Genomic DNA, 17815 nt, shown 5'->3' with positions numbered 1-17815 from the left:
ATTGTAATAACGGTACAGTAAGAACAGTCGGTAAATTTAATGTGATGAATACAACATTACTTTTACTAGTTATGATGATGACCAAAATAAATGAAAATAAGATCCAAGTCGTAAAAAAAATTAATTATTATTAAATCATTATCATCTACGTGCCATTCTCAGCAACACTTATTTGGCTGATACTGATTTTTCTTTCAAGGAGTTTTGGCTGTACAATCCTGATTGTAAGTGTGTCCACTCAGCTGTGTTGCTGTCTTGAAGCTAGCAGTCACATGCAGAACCAAGACTGATGGTGGAAAACATGACAAAACCAAAGACCAGTAATCAGCAGTAAAATCAGCAGCAAAGGCCTGTTCCAAAACATGATGAACATTCTCAACGTCATTACTTTATTAAAACAGACTGGTTGTGTTGACTGTCAGTTTCTTCAGTGTTGAACAGAGTGCTGCTTCCATCAGCCTCGGGCCAAACGGTGTTTCAAGTTAGATAGCTCATCAAAATGACTGACGCGTATCAAGGTGTGAGCTGCCCAGTGCAGAGGGAGGAAGGTGGTTCTCACAAAACACATGCTGCCTCCAGGCAAAACGTTGCATATTGTGACTTAAAGACCTGAGACTCTCCTGTGTCTTCTGTGATTTGTCCCTCGGAGCTTTCCTTCTATCAGTACAAATACTGTTTGTTTGTAGTTAAAAACAACACTTTGAATTCTCCATAATGCCGCTAAATCCCATATCTCCCATGATAAGCGATGCTGCACACACAAAATAACATGCATTTTCAAGGATTAACACGCCTCAATATTTGTGTTTATTTTGTCATTTGGTTGCTGATGTTGAAGAAAAAAAATCAGGCACAGTCATTTGAGCATCTCACTGAGCAACTCTGAAGGCAGAGGCACAGAGCCACATGGCCAGTGCTAGCGTGGCTAATCGGTTTCCAGCAAGGCTCAGAACAAAGCCTGGGCAGTGTTTCGTTTTACTCTCTGGTGCTTGGGATTGGAACAAACAGCCATTGTAGGAGGCCAACTCCTTCCTGTTTTTGAAACTACTGCTTCTCTTTTGATCTAAAATGCCAACACCCAAGCGAATTTAATTGTCTTGTCTTAAAATACTAATTTGGTTCTTCTGTACAAGAAGAATAAACTGTTTGTGTAGTCAACATTATGTCAACATTATGACTTCACAGTTAAAGCAGTAATAACACAAGGCAAATTCATTAATCAACGAGTGCAATGAAATTAGGGCTGGTTTATAAATTGTTTAAATAAGAGGCCTATGGGGACTCCTGCATTTGTTTTCAACAAGCAACATGCTATTTTCCCTGGTGCAGTGACATTCACAGTACCTTTGTACTACCAGAAATGCTTTTGATAAAAATATGATGAAATTCAAGACTGCACTGCCCCTGATTTGAAAACTGGCTTGCAACAAGGCAGACAATACAATCTATAACAGCTATAAAGAGATAAAATACAGCACTGCGCATAATTAAAAAAAAATACATACACATAAACCAGTACTCGTCGGGAAGTGGGATTTGCTGAAGGTAAAATGTCTACAACAATACATTTAGAGTTTTGGTTTTATCAACAGAGAAAAACAACTAATCAAAGAATTTATACAGTATATGTTGACTTTAACTATTACAATCCTTTCACGTTCATTTACTTACTCGGGTGACACAGCAGCTCGTTTACATTTTCAATTTCTTTTTCAAGTTCCAGAGTTTTTGAGCTGTCAACCGCACTACTACTACACCACTGAAAACGTAAGGTGATCAGCATTTTCTTGCAGCTGGAAATACAACAAATTTTAGATGCATGGACATATAAACTCAGAAAATCAATAAAAATGTATCTTTTAGGACAATCTGGATATCTATTGCTGAAATTAAAAAATAAAACACAAAAAAAGGACCACAGATTTCACATTATTTTCCCAAGCTCTACACATATCTGTATAGCCACCCTAACCAACCAGTGGTAGTCAGTAGTGCAGCCACTAGGAAATGATCCCACACTGGCTTCCCATCACTGTGCATCCAAATAAAGCTTATACATAGCTTTATTTGGACAACGGTGGAAAATGTGGTGAGAAGAATTTTGGTCTCCACAAATGCATATTCAGTTTACAGAAGCACATCAGCTGCCTTTGGCTAGATACATGGTACAGTATACTCACGTTTTACCGATTGGATATAAAAAGTTGGAAGACGATATGCAGTACAGTGGCCAGAGAGAGAGAGAAGTTTTAAAATGGAGGGAGCAGAGAAGAGGTTTATTGTTGCCCCAAGTAGTGGATATGAATGTAAGTTAGGAGAGTAGGAATGGATAACTAAACTCTGCTGCATGCAGGGTGAAGTAGACACGATAGGACCGGGTAAATCTGATGTGTCAGATTAGGCTGTGCATGCTAGCGTGGGTTTCATGCTATGTCAACACAACAGGGGACACCCTGACTGCTTTCATGGATGTCAGAGCAGTAATAACATTAATGGACATTATGACAGATTCATCCTGGAGACACAGAGGAGGGCTGAAGGTGCCGTGTCTTGTTTGCAGTGAGGAGGAGAGGGCACAGCAGAAACTACTGTGGCATACTGATGCAGGTACAAGGCTGATTCTGTCCTCTTACATCTGTCTGCTTATGTCCCACTGTATCAACACTGCTCTTTCCTCGTTTACCCCCCCACCCCACCCCGCTCTCTCGCTCCGGCACATGAGCGAGGCATTTGCAAGATAAGTCATTTCTGTATGCATGCTTATCAGCATTGTATATTTGCCTTGTGGTTACGTGCACGAAATGCACCTCTATATGGGACTGTGAAATGCTCATGGAATGGCAGAGAGAGAAACTGGATGTATATGCACAGGCACGTACATGTACAGTATTAACACACACATCACTGCTAAATGTCACTTCTTCAGAGAGAACAGATAAGAATAGATAAGCAGGTGAGGAGAGGGGAGCTGTCAATGGAAGAGAAGCATAAAGTAGTCCTATTTGCATTGGGGTCTGAGGGAGGGAAGAAAACTCCAAATAGCTTGTCTGAAGAACTAAATGTTGCCTGGCAACAAAAAACACTTTCAGAAGTGAAAAGTAACTACACCCTACAGTATCAACCACTTTTTTTTCCCTCTCCAAAACAGAAAATCAATGCTTCTGACCAAGACTTTCGATCCTGCTTGAAATGTGTTTACAATGATACATATTCCTGTTGTAGCTTTTCAGCTTTACAGAGAGGAGAGACAGGAGGGATGTAGGGAAGCCACGTAATGGAAGTCCCAGGCCAAACTTGCTGGTTGCATAATAAGCTGCTGTCTTGGCACTTGACACTTACAACAAGCAGACTGCGAGGAAACATTGTGATTTTCTCCATGTAAATCAGGCCTTGGTGTCTGATGGGCATTTTCTGGAAAAACACAAAGTTTCTTCGCTTAACTTGCGCAGTCAAAATAAACAGGAACAACATCAACCCGCGCACTGATTTCAAACCTGCAGTACACTTGAATTAAATGAGAGCGGACAGCATTGGTACACACTGGCAACAAAACAAGGTCAACACTTTCCACCATGTCAGCCCACACTGGACCACAGCAAAGCTGAACAGGCTGTTCTCTCGATGCCGCGATTAAACACACACCAAACTGTGGGTTCAGGCCATGCATAAAACATCACAGGTGATTTGGGAAATGCTCATACAAAGGCCTCCACAATGTCTCCTTGTCATTATTAAAAGCACAAAACATGTATATTGCATAATATGTGAACACAACATACTAAGGCTGGTTAATAATTCAATTTGTAGTTCCTGATTAATTAATCAGGGCAGCCCTGGGACTCCCCCCCCCCCCCCCTCTCTCTCTCTCTCTCTCTCTCTGAATGGGCAGCTGGGGCGACTGCTGAGGGCAAAATGGTAGTCGTGAACGTGCCATTTTTAACGAGTGTGATCACCATTCAGAATTCTTATATAATGTTACTGTAAGCACAATCATCACAAGCCATAAAGTCAAACTGCACTGTTGTAAATTCCATTACAACAAATACCTGGTATCCAAGGAAGCATGCTTGTTATCATCGTTTTCAGCAGTTTTTTCAGCTGTTCATCTTGTTTAACTAAGCGTTTCTGTGTAGACTTGATTATATTATTGTTGTTATTGAGTTAAGCGTACGATTGGCTGACTGGGGATGATAACTTAAGCAATAAGAATGCTTTTCACCTTCAATAAAATGTACGAGGTGAACCGAACATTTCTTCAGCAATGGCTCACAGCGGAACAACAAATGTGATATGATAAATACATGTGATCACAAGTCCCATCCTGTGAGGGAGAGAAACAATCCCGAAACCCAGTGTCAACCACGTGGCTGGGAGCCTTTGCCAGGCAATGGCTAGAGATTCCAGGAAGTTAGTGCTCAGAGCCAAGAAACAGCTTGGCCCTGCTGCTACCAAACACGACCACAATGATGACGCTTGGCGGCTTGTGGGGCTGCAGAGATAATTGCTGTCAAATCTTATTTGTTCGCAATTGTTGACGTGAAAGAATAAAAATACACCTTAAACACAGTCTTGTATTGAGAGTGGTCACTATCGTGGAACAAACAGAATTCGAGCCTAAGAATTCTTTCACATTCTGTCTCTCTGAATTTGTAGCTTCTGGGAATAGAAAACCACAAAGTCTCCATTTGTGGAAAGAAAAAAAGAAAGAGAGATAAAAAAAAATTAAGCGATTTTTGTCGAAGCCTAAGGCGGGTGAGTGTCTTGAAAGAGCAAGTCGGGAGACAGTGACACAAGTGGGCAAATGAGAAAAATTTATATTGAGGGCGGAGAACAAAAAAAAAAGTACGGCACACGCCTTTGGACATATGCCATAAAATCTGGATGAGGTGAGGCCAGTGAGAAAACCTGACAGCTGTACTCTGGGGTCTGACAAAAACGTGGCTTTGATGTAATCATTCTGCCCCCTCTCTGTGTCGGCGTTAGCATCACGAGGGATTTGACAGGCACAACTTGGGAACATTTAGCCTCTATGCCTGGCTAGGCCCCTGACAAATCAGCTGGTTAAGAGCTGTCACAGGCAGTGTGTGTGCAACTGCATCTGTGTGTGTGTGTGTGTGTGTGTGTGTGTGTGTGTGTGTGTAACATCATCTGTATTGTTAGGTTACGCAGCTAGACAGTCTAGCCTAAAGCTAGACTTTGGAAACACAGAGGGATAGTCTCATTAGCAATATCATCAACAGGACTGAGAGACACAGATGCACAAATGAGTCAAAGAGGCAAAGTCTAGATGGCGACTAGGCCTTTGAGGGCCACACTTACCACTGTCAGGGGTCAACTCTGCCACTGGCTGTTGTGACATGAGAACCAGTTTCCTTCTAAATGACATGAAGCCAAATGATGATTCCCCCAACAGCATTTACATGATGTTTACAAGCACCACAGTCAGCAATGTTAAGAGGCTGAGCAATACATTCGGTTTAATTTTCGGAATGTTTCAAACTAAAATTCTGGCCATATCTTACACATCGCACCTTTTAAGTCACCCAGTAAGTGTACGGAAAGAGTCAAACTATCTGAAGGAATTTTTACAAAGCAGATCTTTCTATGCTAAATGTTTTTTAATAAGCCAGTTGGCTCCATGTTTTAACTCTGCATCTATCCTGCATTAATCCTGAAGAGTCTAATGTCTCTCAACTGGTTAGTACACAATTTCAAATTTCAATTACCAGAATTCGACCTGGAGTTGAACATATTAAAAATGCAATGAAGCTTCTGTTCCCTGAAATGCAATTTTCACATTATTCACTTATCACATTTTTTTGCTTCATGGTTCTAGGTAACATCAGTCCTGAAAGCTGTGTATCGTTCTGACCTCATTAAAGCAGAGGAATAAGGTTACTGCATGAATCTGTATTCTGAGAATTACAGAGAGCAAACTTTGGAATAAAAAATCTCTTAAAGAAAAAATACACATTTAAACGACTCCTTCTTAATGTGAATCTCTCAAGTGATCATGTAATCTGAGAAAAATAACCGATCCGCAGCTAGGAGTGGGACGGGGTGTAGGCCAATCCAGCTGCAGATTTATGTGTTGCGCTCTCAAGCACCGGCATCATTATTGCAGGACTAAATTTCACTGAGAAGTTTAAATTTTGCAGATTATATATATATATATATATATATATATATATATATATATATATGGCATTAACTGGTTCTACAAGACAGATTTTTGGCAAAAGCACCTAAAATTTAAACTGTTTACATTTACTCATTTAGCTGAAGCTTTTAACCAAAGTGACTTAACAATTGTTATACATGTCAGAGGTTGCACGGCACTGGAGCAACTAGGGTTAAGTCTCTTGCTCAGGGACACAATGTTAGACGGTCACAGTGGGGGATTGAACCCAAGTCTCTCACACCAAAGGCATAGTCTTATCCATTGAGCCATTGCCACATAGATTACAGGTGTAAACGAGAGGTACGACCGCAGTTACAATAACTGAAACGTTTACTATGTGACTGGGGAAAAGCCAAGATAATTCACTAAAGGTTCACAATAGATAGACATACATATCTATTTCATATTTGTTAAAATTCCTGACCCGTCAGATGTTACATGTGATTCATGTAGAGTGCTGGAGTTAAGCCCACATCCACTTTACACCTCAATGATTCACCTTCCCCATGAGTTCCTGTGTTGTATAGTTATGAGTCCATACACCACACCAGGCAATCACAGAGCACTGGCATGCAAGCTGCCTGAGAAGTCAGTCAAGTGTTTGCATAGATAATCTAAAAGTGTGTGTGTGTGCGAGCAGGTTAGCTGTTACATGTGATAGGTTTGAGTATGATTTTTTTTTCACAAGATTTCTAATGATTTGTATCCATAGCAGAGAAGATGCTCTTTGACAACTGTAGCTGTGTTTCTCTCTTGAGTTGTCAGTCATTTTAGGAAGTGTGTATGTGTCGGTGTGTCTGCAATGATGAAACTGAGTCCTTGTCATGTAATACAGTTAGTAAGGGGTGTGCGTGCACAGATTTTTCCCTGCAACCTGATCTCCACTGACAGTTTGTGTGTTTCATCCACGCCAGAGCGAACTGCAGCAAAGCAGATATTCACAGTGCCGTTAAAAGGCTTTTGAAGGTCTCTCCCTCTCAAATGACACCAATTCCTAACATTAAAATTTCTCCATCATTAGCCGCGCATAATAGTGAGAGGCCTGTGAGAGGCGTGTATATATCAGAGTCAGCTTTGGATTTGCAAAACTCTGTAGAGAAAATGTCACTTTGTAATGGATGAAAGCAGGTAAGAGGTGAAAATACAGAGAGGAGCAAAAACAGAGATGAAAAACTATACAACTCTATATCTATACACATGAACAGAGAGGGAGACAAAAGCAGAAACAGATTGACTTGGAAAAAAGATGTAACACAGCAACTCTTTTTGTCAACACAGGTTTTGTCATAGTCTTTGACTAAATATTCTGAGAAACTGTCAACAGAGGCTGGAAGTGGGGCTGGACGATTTATTGAAAAGCAATCGAAACTGAAATTCAGAACCTCTAACAGACATAATTTTACCATGTCGGTTATTTCGGCTTTTTAATCCTGTTCCCCACTGTGTGTTCATCATAGTGTTCATGTACTTTCCCCTTAAAAATATACTATAAACATACTCCGCCCCGTCCAGTCCTGCTCAGCTTCCAGAGAGGAGTCTGAAGCACAGGGTCCAGGGAGATGTTAATGCTAACCGAAAAAGCATGAGTTGCGCATTAATTTTAATGATCATGTGAAATTTTTGTAGCAACGGTCATAATTTTGCAGCGTTGATGATCAATTGAATTTTCATTCAAAACAGATCAAATTGTACAGCATTTCTATAAGCAATGCATCAGAAACATGCAAACCTTAAACCTTAAAGGTACCTTGTGTAGGCACAACACATTTTGGTGAGGAACAGTGAATTTAAATTTGTTTTTGTAACCAAAAAGCCACCCATTCTGTTTCTGTTAGCTGGGCTGAAGATAAGATGGTAACCTTGGTAGCAAGTTAAAAGCAGTGCAGCCTTTGCACAGCGACACTGGATTTCGAAAAAATAATGACTTTGGTTAGAGTGCTCACTCTTACTGTAGCTTCAAAGGAAGCTTATTGGGTACACAGGGTACCATTTTATACATTATCTCACAGTTTTAGAACAATGCAGTAGGACAGGGATCCTGATCACAGACAGAGCAGCTGAGATGTCAACATCCCTGAAACAAGCAAAAAGTGAAGATGGATGTAGTACAGGGACAGCAGAGGAGCACCAGGGATCATACGTATCTGTTTATTGGGAGGGTAAGTTACAGTTAAATTAATTAGATTTTCTTTACCTTTTTTTTGCTTTAACAACATTTATCATTCTCTATAAAACTACGAAAAACATTAAATTAAGACAGAATCTTCTGTAGTTTTTAAAATCTTTATTTGTTAAAATTTCACCATTTCTATTTCAGTACAAGACAGGCAAAAACAAAGCCCTTTTCAGATAGAACAACAGTGTTTTAACACAGGCACACACATGCACACACAGGCAATGCAGCTCCTCATGCACGCACGCACGCACGCACGCACAAACGCACGCACAACTGCTCTTTTATGCTGTGCAGCTTCAGCTTTCACAGAGAAATTAAGGTCTTGCACGCACGCACACACACACACATTAAACATTCACACACATACTTCACCAATATTGTACTTACCAAATCTTTAAGCTATAAAGCCCTCCACCTGCTCACTCATTTCATTTCAGTCTGGCCTGAAAGCCTTGAGCTCTGTTTTTTGCTGGCATGTTTCTCCAAAACTTCTGTTGCCGGAGAAGCTCATTTCAGAAGAATCTATTAAATTTTATAAATTTTTCAGTTTGCAGGACTTGATAATATCCACTTCTTTGTGGTTTTTGAAATATTCTCCTAAGCCTAGTCTATACTTTGTTGAAAGTTGCAAAATATTCATCTTTAACAGTTCACTTCTGACACACGCTGTCAGGAAAAATTCCTGTGTAGCAACCCAGTAACTCTGACTCTAACATCCACATGTTACTGTTTACGACTTATAATTTTTTTGTCATTCTGTTCATATTGTATATATTGTACACTGCTCAAAAAATACAGGGAACACTTAAACAACACAATGTAACTCCAAGTCAATCACACTCCTGTGAAATCAAACTGTCCACTTAGGAAGCAACACTGATTTGCAGTTTCACATGCTGTTGTGCAAATGGAATAGACAACAGGTGGAAATTATAGGCAATTAGCAAGACACCCCCAATAAAGGAGTGGTTTTGCGGGTGGTGACCACAGACCACTTCTCAGTTCCTATGCTTCCTGGCAGATGTTTTGGTCACTTTTGAATGCTGGCGGTGCTTTCACTCTAGTGGTAGCATGAGACGGAGTCTACAAGCCACACAAGTGGCTCAGGTAGTGCAGCTCATCCAGGAGACAGGCCAGTACATCAGGAGACGTGGAGGAGGCCGTAGGAGGGCAACAACCCTGCTACCTCCACCTTTGTGCAAGGAGGAGCAGGAGGAGCACTGCCAGAGCCCTGCAAAATGACCTCCAGCAGGCCACAAATGTGCATGTGTCTGCTCAAACGGTCAGAAACAGACTCCATGAGGGTGGTATGAGGGCCCGACGTCCACAGGTGGGGGTTGTGCTTACAGCCCAACGCCGTGCAGGACGTTTGGCATTTGCCACAGAACACCAAGATTGGCAAATTCGCCACTGGCGCCCTGTGCTCTTCACAGATGAAAGCAGGTTCACACTGAGCACATGTGACAGAGTCTGGAGACGCCGTGGAGAACGTTCTGCTGCCTGCAACATCCTCCAGCATGACAGGTTTGGCGGTGGGTCAGTAATGGTGTGGGGTGGTATTTCTTTGGGGGACCGCACAGCCCTCCATGTGCCTGGTAGCCTGACTGCCATTAGGTACCGAGATGAGATCCTCAGACCCCTTGTGAGACCATATGCTGGTGAGGTTGGCCCTGGGTTCCTCCTAATGCAAGACAATGCTAGACCTCATGTGGCTGGAGTGTGTCAGCAGCTCCTGCAAGAGGAAGGCATTGATGCTATGGACTGGCCCTCCCGTTCCCCAGACCTGAATCCAATTGAGCACATCTGGGACATCATGTCTCGCTCCATCCACCAAGGCCACGTTGCACCACAGACAGTCCAGGAGTTGGCGGATGCTTTAGTCCAGGTCTGGGAGGAGATCCCTCAGGAGACCATCCGCCACCTCATCAGGAGCATGCCCAGGCGTTGTAGGGAGGTCATACAGGCACGTGGAGGCCACACACACTACTGAGCCTCATTTTGACTTGTTTTATGGACATTACATCAAAGTTGGATCGGCCTGTAGTGTGGTTTTCCACTTTGATTTTGAGTGTGACTCCAAATCCAGACCTCCATGGGTTGATTTATTTGATTTCCATTGATAATTTTTGTGTGATTTTGTTGTCAGCACATTCAACTATGTAAAGAAAGGAGTATTTAATGAGATTATTTCATTCATTCAGATCTAGGATGTGTTATTTTAGTGTTCCCTTTAGTTTTTGGAGCAGTGTATATACTGTGTATATCATATCCACCTACCTCACATACATAACCGGCACAAAAATATTTATTTATCCTAGCACCATTTGCACTCTGCTCCATTACACAACATATAGACCACATCCACCTTCACCATGTACGTAATTAATACCTGCATATAAACATTTCCACTACTTCCAGCAGGATAATGCACAATGTCACAAAGCTCAAATCATCTCAAACTGGTTTCTTGAACATGACAATGAGCTCACTGTACTCTAATGGCCTCCACAGTCACCAGATCTCAATCCAATAGAGCATCACGGATGTGCAGCCGACAAATCTGCAGCAACAGCGTGATGCTATCATGTCAATATGGACAAATGTCTCTAAGAATTGTTTCCAACACCTTGTAACACTGTAAATTTCCAGCTAAACTGAGGCTTTTTGAAGACCCTTTTCTCTCTCTCTCTCTCTCGCCTGTCATTCACTGGTCTTGTGCAGACTACGTGCATTACTCATAGACTGTGGCATTACTGCTGCTGACAACTGCATGCAAGTCGCGGTTCCCCGCGGGTCTATTTCAAGTAGCCGGCTATTTAAAAACGATAAAATATTCTTTATGTGGTTCATCAATGGTGATAAATTGACCCGGTCATTAAAACATTAAAACACAGCTACATAGCAACGTTAGCGTTAGCCCTGTGGTGTGTTAAAGCTAACAGCTGATCCGAACGAAAGAGTCGAACTTGCCATCACTAACTGCCACCGCTTACACATGCGCACTGACGACCCAAGGTTAGGGTTACAATTTTGGATTTATTCACGCACTTCAAAAACATTTATTGAAAGTTTTTTCTTTTTACATGTTTATTTACAGCATTAAACATTGAGATGTATATTGTAATATGCTGTATATTAACTTATTGGGAGAAAACTGGTAGTTCTATGTAAAATCAGACATTGAGCACCCCCATATAGCCAAAATGGCATGATCTTTGTTTTCCTGCGATGCGTGGACTGTGAGATTGACAGTCGAAACAGGCTCCGCTTCAACTATTACTAACTAATCTTCAACTATTCGGGGTCAATATATACAGGTGAAACTCGAAAAATTAGCATATCGTGCAGAAGTTCATTTATTTCAGTAATTCAACTTAAAAGGTGAAACTAATATATTCTATAGACTCATTACATGCAAAGTAAGATATTTCAAGCCTTTATTTGATATAATTTCGATGATTATTGCGTACAGCTTATGAAAACCCCAAATTCAAAATCTCAGAAAATTATAAAAAAAAGGATTTTAAATACAGAAATGTCAGCCCTCTGAAATGTATAATCATGCATTTGTACTCAGTACTTGGTTTGGGCCCCTTTTGCATGAATTACTTCCTCAGTGCGGCGTGGCATGGATGCTATCAGCCTGTGGCACTGCTGAGGTGTTATGGAAGACCAGGATGCTTCAATAGCAGCCTTCAGATCTTCTGCATTGTTCGGTCTCATATCTTTCATCTTTCTCTTGGCAATGCCCCATAGATTCTCTATGGGGTTCAGGTCAGGCGAGTTCGCTGGCCAATCAAGCACAGTAATCCCATGGTCATTGAACCAGGTTTTGGTACTTTTGGCAGTGTGGGCAGGTGCCAAGTCCTGCTGGAAAATAAAGTCAGCATCTCCATAAAGCTCATCTGCTGAAGGAAGCATAAAGTGCTCTAACATGTCCCGGTAGACGGCTGCGCTGACTCCGGACTTAATAAAGCACATTGGACCAACACCAGCAGATGACATGGCTCCCCAAACCAACACAGACTGTGGAAACTTCACACTGGACTTCAAGCATCTTGGATTGTGTGCCTCTCCATTCTTCCTCCAGACTTGGTTTCCAAATGAGATGCAAAATTTGCTCTCAGCAGAAAAGAGGACTTTGGACCACTGAGAAACAGACCAGTTCTTTTTTTCTTTAGCCCAGATAAGATGCTTCTGACATTGTTTGTTGTTCAGGAGTGGCTTGACAAGAGGAATACAACATTTGAAGCCCATGTCCAGGACCCGTCTGTGTGTGGTGGCTCTTGATGCAGTAACTCCAGCCTCAGTCCACTCATTGTGAAGCTACCCCACACATTTGAATGGCCTTTTCCTGACAATCCTCTCCAGGCTACGGTCATCCCTGCTGCTTGTGCACCTTTTTCCTCCACACTTTTCCCTTCCACTTAACTTTCTATTAATGTGCCTTGATACAGCACTTTGAGAACATCCAACTTCTTTTGCATTTACCTTTTGAGGCTTTCTCTCCTTGTGGAGGGTGTCAAGGATGGTTTTCTGCACAACTGTCAGGTCAGCAGTCTTCCCCATGATTGTGAATTCCACTGAACCAGACTGAGAGACCAATTAAAAGCTCAGGAACCCTTTGCAGGTGTTTTGGATTAATTAGCTGATTAGAGTGTGACACTTTGAGCCTACAATACTGAACCTTTTCACAATATTCTATTTTTCTGAAATTTTGAATTTGGGGTTTCCATAAGCTGTAAGCCATAATCATTGAAATTATATCAAATAAAGGCTTATATCTCATTTTGCATGTAATGAATCTATATAATATATCAGTTTCACTTTTTAAGTTGAATTACTGAAATAAATGAACTTTTGCACGATATGCTAATTTTTTTAGTTTCACCTGTATATATACACACACTGGTCATATAATTAGAATATCATCAAAAAGTTGATTTATTTCAGTAATTCCATTCAAAAAGTGAAACTTGGATATTCATTAATTACACACAGACTGATATATTTCAAATGTTTATTTAATTTCATTGTGATGATTAAAACTGATGAACTAATGAAAATCCTAAATTCAGTATCACTTAAGACCAATACAAAAAAGGATTTTTAGAAATGTTGGCCAACTGAAAAGTATGAACATGAAAAGTATGAGCATGTACAGCAGTCAATACTTAGTTGTGGCTCCTTTTGCCTGAATTACTGTAGCAATGCGGCGTGGCATGGAGTCGATCAGTCTGTGGCACTGCTCAGGTGTTATGAGAGCCCAGGTTGCTCTGATAGTGGCCTTCAGCTCTTCTGCATTGTTGGGTCTGGCGCATCTTCCTCTTCACAATACCCCATAGATTTTCTATAGGGTTAAGGTCAGGCGAGTTTGCTGGCCAATTAAGAACAGGGACACCATGGTCCTTAAACCACGTACTGGTAGCTTTGGCACTGTGTGCAGGTGCCAAGTCCTGTTGGAAAATGAAATCTGCATCTCCATAAAGTTGGTCAGCAGCAGGAAGCATGAAGTGCTCTAAAACTTCCTGGTAGACGGCTCCGTTGACCTTGGACCTCAGGAAACACAGTGGACCAACACCAGCAGATGACATGGCACCCCAAACCATCACTGACTGTGGAAACTTTACACTGGACTTCAAGCAACGTGGATTCTGTGCCTCTCCTCTCTTCCTCCAGACTCTGGGACCTTGATTTCCAAAGGAAACGCAAAATTTACTTTCATCAGAGAATATAACTTTGGACCACTCAGCAGCAGTCCAGTCCTTTTTGTCTTTAGCCCAGGCGAGACGCTTCTGACGCTGTGTCTTGTTCAAGAGTGGCTTGACACAACGAATGCGACAGCTGAAACCCATGTCTTGCATACGTCTGTGCGTGGTGGTTCTTGAAGCACTGACTCCAGCTGCAGTCCACTCTTTGTGAATCTCCCACACATTTTTGAATGGGTTTTGTTTCACAATCCTCTCCAGGGTGCGGTTATCCCTATTGCTTGTACACTTTTTCCTACCACATCTTTTCCTTCCCTTCGCCTCTCTATTAATGTGCTTGGACACAGAGCTCTGTGAACAGCCAGCCTCTTTAGCAATGACCTTTTGTGTCTTGCCCTCCTTGTGCAAGGTGTCAATGGTCGTCTTTTGGACTTCTGTCAAGTCAGCAGTCTTCCCCATGATTGTGTAGCCTACAGAACTAGACTGAGAGACCATTTAAAGGCCTTTGCAGGTGTTTTGAGTTAATTAGCTGATTAGAGTGTGGCACCAGGTGTCTTCAATATTGAACCTTTTCACAATACTCTATTTTCTGAGATTTTGGGGTATTCATTGGTTGTCAGTTATAATCATCAAAATTAAAAGGAATGAACACTTGAAATATCAGTCTGTGTGGAATGAATGTATACATTATACAAGTTTAAATTTTTGAATGGAATTACTGAAATAAATCAACTTTTTGATCATATTCTAATTATATGACCAGCACCTGTATATAGGAGGAGATTTTCCCCACATTTTGAGTTGACTTGCAAGCAGTATTAATAACAAAGTTCAAAGAAAACACCAGCCAAAACATGGAGCTGCTTATATTGTTCAAGATACATTTTCTAATAACAAATCTTTCTCATTCTCTCAAGTATTTTCAGATCAAAGAAGGTCGACAATTGTAAAATGAGCAAAACAACAGGTGGACGAAGACTAATTTAATGACTGGTCTTGAAGCCCATATTTTTGGTCAAGAACGTTGCCATCCAGATGAGAGTCAGAGTGTTTTCCACATACATGTTCTTACACAATGGAACAATTCATTAACGATTAATAAAGACCAAGCTGCTATTTGCAATGTGTCATTTCCTCTAGCTCATTTTCACCAATTAAAGCAAATGCCATACTTATGACCCATGCATGTGCAAGTGACAGCCATGTTTTTTTGCAAGCAACAATCAATTGTGAAACGTTATGATGCCGCCATTTGCAACATGGTGTGCAAGCAGTGCTCACAAAATAACGGCTTTGGTGAAATGGGCCCCTGTTGGTGTAAGATGAAACAAGAAAGGGAGAGAGATTTACGGTCCTGTCTATATAATTTTAGGTTTTAGTATCAAACTGGAAGACAAGTGGATCAAAAGCCGGTCTCCAAAATGCAGCAAGTCTGCTGCACCTCTGACCACACACAACAGTGACATCACAAAGTACTGACTACATCCTGAGTACACTTTGACATCACCGCAACTAGGTGTAACCTTCAACCACTGGAGGTCAGATTGGTGTTAAGTTACTCTGATATAACCATTACACGTTACAGGAAGAGTAAGGTAAGGGTTCCGTGTGTGCTGATCTTTCCAGCAACGTGTGGTGTCCCTGATTTGAAATGTGGTCAGAGTGTAACAAAGCCAGGGCTGCTTTCTTTGCAGTGCCGGCTGAATTCCTGGAAATGGTAAAAACCAATAATTCACACAGACCTGTAGTGTAATGGGCTTTCAGAGAGCTTTCCAGAGCACAATGACTCTGACTGTCAAGGCCTTTGACAGACACATGCACTTTCACATGATCCCACATGGTCATGCAGACACGCACGTGCGCAAACACAAACACACACAAACACAACCTCATTTGCAGCCGCTGCAACTCAGCGTTCAGTCCAGTTTCTAGCCGTGAAAGCACGGTGTCTTTGAAGGTGGGGAGTTAGACCATAGCTTTTGGCTGTGGCAGTGTCAAATCCAACCAGCCAAAGAATCGGGGTCAGAACCAAATTATCCCCCACAGTCTAGAGGGTGACAGGACAGAAAAGGATGAAGAGGAGGGAGAGAGGCGAGGGGTAAGGAAGAGAGAGAGAGTTGGTAGTTCCCCTAGTAACTACAGAGGTAAATGAGCCATGGGGATCTGGAGCAGCAATTGTCCCTTATAGATGAAGAGTGAGGCTGCATGTGTGTCAGCAAAATAGAAAAAGAAGGTGGAAGTGGAGGAGTGATGTGAGGGAAGTGCCTTCAGGGAACTGCTGGTGGTTAACTCATGTATGTATAAAGAGAACAGGATACAGAGTTGGAGACGGGACCCCTGTACATTCTTTTGAAAGTTGCTCAGTGGCGCATAAAGCCAAAAACTTTGACTTCTGGGCATAAAATCACCTCGATTTTCCGGACTGTGCTGCCCCGCAGGAACAAGCACATTAGATATTTCCGCCATCAAACCAGCTAACTTCCGGTTTAGCCCTCTGATAACTTGAGTAGGGATAAAATGATTCAATCGTTTCACTCTCCTAGAATTTCCAAATGTGGAAATCTCTAAATGACAAACCGGTGTACAGACAAGAGCTATACTCTTCATTTAAAGAGTATGGAGAGTTTAAAGAGTTTTTAACCTTTCCAAAACAAAAAAAACACAAGAGCAAAAGTACAAAGAATGCATTAAACATCTGCTTTAACATAGGGCTGGATGATATGGCCAAAAATGTTATCACAATAAAAAGTTTCATATCTTTCAATTACGATAATTATCACGATAATTATCAAATCTATTTCATTTGAGTTTAAAGGCTGATTTTTGCTACTGAGAGAAAGTTGAAGAAACCTGATGGTTAATTGTAGTTTCAACTTTTCTTTATGGTCAACACTTGATGCAAAACTCTGATGCACTTACATCACAGTACACAAGTCTGAGGAAGAACATTCAAAACAAAAATATGCCTGAAGAAAAATGAAGTAAAAGCTTTTTCAGTCCTTTTTCCTCAACAAAATAAAAAAAGTCCTAATACATGTATGTCTATGAAGATTCTCAGTCTTCCAGGTCATAGTTATCCAACGAAGGTTAAAATCAAGGGCAACTGGACTTGGTTGAAGATACTGGAAGATGTTTTGTCCCTCATCCAAAGGACTTCTTCAGTTCTGACTGACTGGCAGGGGAACTCAGCTATTTAACCTCAGTGGGGTCGTTGGCCCGGGTCATCGATACCGCTGGTTCCTTAGTGTTCCTTGTTGCTGTGACACCAGTCGTCACAGTCGTTAAGACTACCTGTGGCCAAGACTGAACGACCATCGTTGGTATCTTCACCTGAGGCCAATAGGTTACTTTTGTTGAGTTTCCTGGGAAGTGATGAAAGGACAGCATTGTAAGTGGGGGATAAGTGGTGGCGTAGACCCCCTCCCCTGTCAATGACGGCTTCTCAACCCTGGTGTAGATGGCTTCCTTGACACCTCTTTCAAACCATCCATCTTCTCTGTCTAAAATGTGCACCTGGTGGTCCTCAAACAAGTGTCCTCTGTCCTTCAGATGTAAGTAGACTGCAGAGTCTTGACCTGAGGAGTTGGCCCTTCTGTGTTGAGCCATGCATTTGGGTAGTGGTTGTTTAGTCTTCACAATATACAGGTCTGTGCATTCCTCACTGCATTGGACCGCATACACTAGATTGCTTTTCTTGTGTTTGGGTGTGCGGTCTTTGGGGTGTACCAGCATCTGTCTTAGTGTGTTCTT

The 17815-nt window shown here is 41.6% G+C and overlaps 1 protein-coding gene across 2 annotated transcripts in view; it reads right to left on the bottom strand.

Moving 5' to 3' along the window:
- snx29 (sorting nexin 29) overlaps window positions 1-17815 on the bottom strand; it is a 146939-nt gene that overhangs the window by 14469 nt on the left and 114655 nt on the right. The gene's annotated exons all lie outside the window — the stretch shown is intronic.

The sequence above is a fragment of the Micropterus salmoides genome, unplaced genomic scaffold (genome assembly GCF_014851395.1).
Source record: "Micropterus salmoides isolate LMB-PRFRI ecotype aquatic unplaced genomic scaffold, ASM1485139v1 Ms_hic_scaffold_21, whole genome shotgun sequence".
Taxonomy (NCBI): Eukaryota; Metazoa; Chordata; class Actinopteri; order Centrarchiformes; family Centrarchidae; genus Micropterus; species Micropterus salmoides.
Note: the sequence above shows the minus strand (reverse complement) of the source record. Positions and strands in the feature narration are given on the sequence as shown.